The 7145-nt window shown below is 36.4% G+C and overlaps 1 pseudogene; it reads left to right on the top strand.

The window, feature by feature from the left end:
- Nucleotides 1-5874: 5874 nt before the first annotated feature.
- LOC130845965 (signal peptidase complex subunit 3-like) lies at nucleotides 5875-6554 on the top strand (annotated as a pseudogene).
- Nucleotides 6555-7145: the final 591 nt, after the last annotated feature.

Raw genomic sequence — 7145 nt, 5'->3', positions numbered from 1 at the left:
TTGGGTCTTCATTGCTACATGTGGGCTTTCTCTAGTTGTGCGAGCAGGGGCTACTCTTCCTTGCAGTGCGGTGGCTTCTCTTGTGGCACGTGGGCTCTAGGTGCACAGGCTTCAGTAGTTGCAGCACGCAAGCTCAGTAATTGTGGCTCACAGGCTTAGTTGCTCCATGGCATGTGGGATCTTCCCCGACCAGGGCTTGAACCCGTGTCCCCTGCATTGGCAGGTGTATTCTTAACCACTACTCCACCAGAGAAGTCCCCATTTACCTTTTCATTTCTATATGTTCTAAAAGTTCTTTAATGAGCAAATTAACTTTCAATTTAAAAAGATTTAAAAATATGATGTTTTATTTACTGATGTCTATTGTCTTCTCTGGTGCAGATATTAAGAGAGCAAAGTGACAGATGGCTGCACATTTTCTTCTTTAGTGGAATCACTAAAGATTTTATCATAAAAGTTAACCCCTTTATACACTGCTAAAGCCATTTTACTTTCAGCAAGCCTGCTCATTCATGACTCCTCATCTACTTTTATCCAATATTTCAATTAGCCCAACAGAATAATAATTCAGTGATTTCAGGAATACTGAATTGTGTCCTTATTAAATTGTTTGACTGAGTATAAAGTGAAAAGGGGGTGAACAAATAAATATATTAAATTCAGTCATTAAATAGATGAAGTAACAGGTACTTTGGGGATTGAAGATTCACTTTCCTTTAGGATCATATCTTGGCAATTTAGAAGAAGCACACCTAACCAGGAAACTTCTGGCATTAATACAGCACCTATAAATTATTCATTCATTTGCAGATTTCATTTATGTCAAATCTTGTTAGAACAGTTAATTTTACATGAAAGTTATTCTCAGAGGAAGTTCTTAACAATTGGACATTAGCATTCTTGAATGAGTCAGCATTTTTCATGTAGCAAGATTCCTGCCTTATCTTTGCATAATTTAATCATTGCACAATATAGCATAGATCTAAGAATGACATTTTCTTGGATTAAATATTAAAATTATGTGCATAGTAAGGTAGTCACTTATAAGAGAATAAAGAACAGGACACTAGTAAGTATATATAATCAATTTATTTTATTAGAAAGTTACAGGAGTGAAATCTGGCCTTAATTAAGCCACTGTTTTGTAATCAAAATGTTAAATCAGTCATAAAGTGAGAATTCTATCATCTAAACATAGAGGTGAATAGCATATATTGTTAAAAATCCTTTGTTCACTGTAGTGACATTTTATAGGCAGTTATCGTAGATCATAATAATTTACCATGCACGATTATTTTGCCATTAAATTTAGGTCTATGTCCACTGGAAATACAAATGTTTCTCTTAGTTCAAGAATCTTTTACATTTAGCACCTGATAAAAAACTTAAAGATTTCCTTTCGTTTTCTTAAGGGGAACAAAAAAAGATAATGAGGCTGGTGACTGGGTTAATACTCAAGACTTTTAGCAAATGGCACTCTGAGTCTGTCTTTCACGTCTTCCATTACTAGCTCTAAACGTAAGCCTTTTCTCAGATGCTTGTTTGATATTAGATGGAAATTTAGTCCTGATAAGGACAGCCTTAACATTTCTTGCAGCTTGACTGAACTTTAGACAGGCTTCTTCTTACCTCTACACCCCTGACCTTCCTCTCACCAGGGATTTACAGAAACCAGATGGCTTAACCACAGAGGGCCCTCCCCTCTCTTTTCTTAGAGTATTTACATAGAAAACTTGTAATTGTAAATTCTCTCTCTCCCTCTCTCTCCTATACATATATATATATATACATATATATATATATATATATATATATATATTTAAATACATAGCTAAATCATTTTAAAAGCTTCTTGTCAGTTTTACAACCCAGGACCTGGGACTTTCTCAAGGACCTGGGACATATTCCTTTGAAATGTAATCATCAAAGAAGAAAGTGTTTGTATCTCCTATTCTCAGTAGAAAGGTAGGAGCCTAACTTAGGTGGGCACCTTCCTCAAACTTGTAAAACTACATCCTGTCGTGAAGATATGAGAAAGTTTACTTTTCTTTGGGATAAGTCAATGAGAAAGCAGATGGCTTAGTATCTCCACCTGAGCTCTTACAAACTCTCCCACCTTTTGTTTCAGTGAAGTTGAGTTCAGACTGTCTTCTGGTTTCTTGTCCCTATTTCAGTAGCCTTGAATAAGGTCTTCCTTACCATGTCTGGTATGATTTCTCCTATGACCATCACAAATAACTGTCTTTGCTCCCCTTGGAACTACACATGGCAAGACTTGCAGATTGGATATGCTAAGTCACTCTTGTCCTGGAGTGCTGGAGAGCACCATAATTAGAGAATGAAGTTTACTGCAAGGGACTTCAGCCAGAGACTGGAGGCCTTTTTTCTCTGCATAGTTGGCTCATGGTGGGAAGAACTGATTTCCTTTCTCCATTTGTAGGACTGAAGATACCTAGAGTGATCCATAATAAAGACCCAAGCTTTAATGTATAAATGAATACATGAATAACTAAACAAACATACAAATAAATAACTGCCTTCTCATAGGGCTCTGCAGCACAATAGAGGGATATCAGATGGGGAAAAATGAGCCACAAAATCCGTAAAGTAGAGCTGCAGTAGGGAAGCACATGGTAACATGATTTCTCAGGAAGACAATTTAATGAGTAAATTGATGCTACCTTTAAGTAGTACTGAATAGCAGTAATATTTCGTACATTAAATACTATACTACAGTTAATGATCTGAAGTAGTAGACAACTATCAAATGGGAGAATTTTGCTGAAATAAGAGCAAAAATAGAAAGAGAAGGAATATATGTGAGAAAATCTTAGCAACGTATTTTAAAAAATACAAGAGACCTAACATGGAAATAATAAGTTTAAAAAAGGAAAATGTAATATATGAGAAAAAATATTTAGTTAATAGAAAAATATTGTCTTCACCTGAAGAAAGATTCATATCTAAGCTTGAAAGTTTCATGGAGTTCCTGGAAAAAAGCAATTCTAATGGTAAAAAGACAACACCATGTTTCCAAAATTGAAATAGATAAATAAGAAGGAAGAAGATATTAAAGTATCACCATCAGACATTCTGAAACACTTGAAGCAGAAGACATTAGAATATTATCTACACTCTATTAAGAGGAATTTGTTGAGTGGAACACAGAAATCCTACACCCAGCCAAGACATATTTTATTGTTAGTGTGTAAGATAGATATTTCTGAATATGCAAGAATTTAGAGAGTACACCACAAGTTTGCTAAGAGAGAATGACTTCAAACAAGAACAGAAAGGAATTGAAATGTAAACCCATCAAAGTGAGAAAAATTTAGAAGGAGGAGAATTGTGTTGAGTTATAAAATTTTTCATTACTGGAAGAAATGCGAAATATTATATCCTTGAAAGCAGTCTTGCTGACAGAAGAAGTGATGGAATACTATGTACAACTCTACATGTCAATTTGGCAACTTAGATCCAATTAACTATTTTCTTATAAACTGGTGAAAACCACAACCCACACAATATGAAAAGATTTAAATAAATTGATTCTTAAAAAACTTCACTTTTTAGAGTAGTTTTAGGTTTATGACAAAATTGAGATGAAGTTACAAAGATTTCCCTTATATCTCCTGCCCCTACACATGCATAGCCTCCCCCATTATCAACTTCACTCATAAGAATGGTACATTTTTTAACAAGGATGAACCTATGTTCACTCATCATAATCACCCAAAGTCTACAGTTTACTTAAAAATTCACTCTTGGTGTTGTACATTCTATAGATTTGGACAAATATACATCATTAGAATAACACAGAGAATATTTTGAAGTTGCTAAAAATCCTTTGTGCTCTGCCTATTAATTTATATCCCCCTACAACCCTGGCAACAACTGATCTTTTATTGTCTCCACAGTTTTGCCTTGTGATAATGTCAAAGAGTTGGAATCATACAATAAGTAGTCTTTTTTTTTTAAGATGCTTATATTTTATTGATGTATGTAATGATTTTCTTATTTATTTTTTTAATTAATTTATTTTATTGGCTGTGTTGGGTCTTTGTTGCTGTGCGCAGGCTTTCTTTAGTTGCGGTGAGCAGGGGCTACTCTTTGTTGTGGTGCGCGGGCTCCTCATTGTAGTGGCCTCTCTTGTGGAGCACGGGCTCTAGGCACATGAGCTTCAGTAGTTGCAGCACATGGGCTCAATAGTTGTGGCTCATGGGCTCTAGAGCGCAGGCTCAATAGTTGTGGGCTTAGTTGCTCTGCGGCATGTGGGATCTTCCTGGAGCAGGGATCAAACCTGTGTCCTCTGCATTGGCAGGCATATTCTTAACCACTGTGCCACCTAGGAAGCCCAATAAGTAGTCTTTTCACACTGGCGTCCATCAGTTAGTAATATGCACTAAGGTTTTTCCATGTCTTTTCATGTCTTGATAGTTCATTTCTTTTTAGCACTGAAAAATATTCCATTTTCTGGATATACCATAGTTTCTCCATTCACCTACTGAAGGACATCTTGGTGCTTTCAATTTTGGCAATTATGAATAAAGTTGCTATAAATATCTTTGCTCAGGTTTTTGTGTGGACATCCGTTTTCAGCTCCTTTGGATAAATACCAAGAAGGGTGATTGCTGAACAGTAGGGTAAAAGTATGTTTAGTTTTGTAAGAAACTGCCAAATGGTCTTCCAAAGTGACTGTGGTTCTGCAATCCTACCAGCAATGAATGAGTTTCTGTTGCTCCACATTCTCATCAGCATTTCGTGTTGTCACTGCTTTGGATTTTGGCTGTTCTAATAGGTCTGGAGCAGTATCCAATAAGTGTGTAGTGGTAGCTGACATAATTTTTACTTCCCTGATGACACATAATGTGGAGCATCTTTGCATATGCTTATTTGCAACCCATATATCTTCTTGGGTGAGGTATCTGTGAAGGCCTTTGGCCCATTTTTTATCTAGGCACTTGTTTTCTTATTCTTGAGTTTTAAGAGGTTTTTGGTATATTTTGGGTAATAGTCCTTTATCAGATGTGTCTTTTTCAAATATTTTCTTCTAGTCTATGACTTGTCTTCTCATTCTTTTGACATTGCCATTCGCAAAGCAGAAGTTTTAAATTTTAATTAAGTCTAGCCTATCAATTATTTCTTTCATGGATCATACCTTTGATGTTGTATCTAAGAAGGAATTACTATATCCAAGGTCGTCTAATTTTTCTCCTATGTCATCTTTTTATAGTCTTGCATTTTACATTTATATCTTTGATCCATTTTGAGTTAATTTTGAGGAAGGGTGTGTCTACATTAATTTTTTTTGCATGTGGATATCTAGTTGTTCTAGCACCATTTGTTGAAAAGCTATCTTTGCTCTATTGTATTGCCTTTGCTCCTTTGTCAAAGATTAGTTGACTGGTACTTATAGGGGAGTATTTATGGGCTCTCTATTCTGTCACACTGATCTATTTATCTATTCTTTTGACAGTGCTACACTGTCTTGATTACTATAGCTTAATAGTGAGCCTAGAAATTGGGCAGTGTCAGTCTTCCAACTTTGTTCTTCTCTTTCAATAACTGTACTGGCTATTCTGGGTCTTTTGTCCCACCTTGTAAACGTTAGAATCAGTTTGTTGATACCCATAAAGTAATTGCTGGGATTTTGATGGGCTTGCATATAATTTACAGAGTTAGGAAGAACTGACATTTGACAATATTGTCTTCCCATCCATGAACGTAGAATATTTATTTAGTTCTTTAATTTCATTCATCAGAGTTTTGTACTTTTCCTCATATATGTTTTGCTAGATTTTATATATAAGTATTTCTTTTTTGGCATGTTAAGGTAAATGGTTTTGTGTTTTTAATTTAAAATTCCTCGTTCAGGCGGCGCGGATCGCAGGCAGCCGGTCGGCGGCCGCAGCCGGGTGCCGGGTGTGCGTGTGGAGCGGGGCTCGGGGCATCGGCCGCGATGAGCACGGTGCTGTCGCGGGCCAACTCGCTGCTCGCCTTCTCGCTGAGCGTGATGGCGGCGCTCGCTTTCGGCTGCTTCATCACCCACTGCCTTCAAAGACAGGAGCGTCCCGGTGCGGCTGCACGTCTCGCGGATCATGCTAAAAAATGTAGAAGACTTCACTGGACCTAGAGAAAGAAGTGATCTGGGATTCATTACGTTTGATATAACTGCTGACTAGAAAATATACTTGATTGGAATGTTCAGCAGTTGTTTCTTTATCAGCTGAATATTCAACAAAAAATAATGCTCTGAACCAGGTTGTCCTTTGGGACAAGATTGTTCTGAGAGGCGATAATCCGAAGCTGCTGTTGAAAGATATGAAAACAAAGTACTTTTTCTTTGACGATGGAAATGGTCTCAAGGGAAACAGGAATGTCACTTTAACCCTATCGTGGAACGTGGTACTAAATGCCGGCATTCTACCTCTTGTGACAGGGTCAGGACATGTATCTGTCCCATTTCCAGATACATGTGAAATAACGAAGGGTTATTAAATTATTCTGAATTTGAAACAACATATTTTTATACCTAATGAATTGTATCTCATTTATCTCTTTGCATCTTCGTTTTGGGTTATTAACTTTTTTTTTTTTTTTTGGTGTAAGAATGAACATCAAAAGGCATATTTGAAGGGAAAGGCTAATGTACTACTTAATTTTCCAAATAAGAACAAACGAAGGCCACCAGAGTGGAGTATTATACCAATAAGACAGCCGCACAAGGAGGATTTGTGAAATATTTAATTTGAAATATTCCTGTATTTCCATTATTTATGGAAAATGAGGTAAGCATGAGGGGTAGTTAAAACTTTCAGGTGCCTGTAGAGTTATAAGAACTCTATGCCTTGCATTTATGCAAGTTCACATTGGATGTGACTGAGAAGCAGACATTCTCTTTATCTCTTTTAGGGTATGTCTGAATACTGGAAAAATTAATATAGTTATTGGTGAGAAGCCTGGTTTACAAAATAGCCAACAGTGATGGGATTTTATTCCATTTGTCTTAGGAATGCCCACAATGCTTGTTTTTCTGATAGGTGACTAGCAACTTTCTCCACTAAAGACTAAATACCTCTTTATATGCTGTAAATCATTCTAAATAATTTTAAAATCTCTTAAGTCAACCAAATGTGTGTCTTTCA

The sequence above is a fragment of the Hippopotamus amphibius genome, chromosome 2, assembly GCF_030028045.1.
Source record: "Hippopotamus amphibius kiboko isolate mHipAmp2 chromosome 2, mHipAmp2.hap2, whole genome shotgun sequence".
Classification (NCBI taxonomy): Eukaryota; Metazoa; Chordata; class Mammalia; order Artiodactyla; family Hippopotamidae; genus Hippopotamus; species Hippopotamus amphibius.
This window is presented reverse-complemented; position numbering and strand designations above follow the sequence as displayed.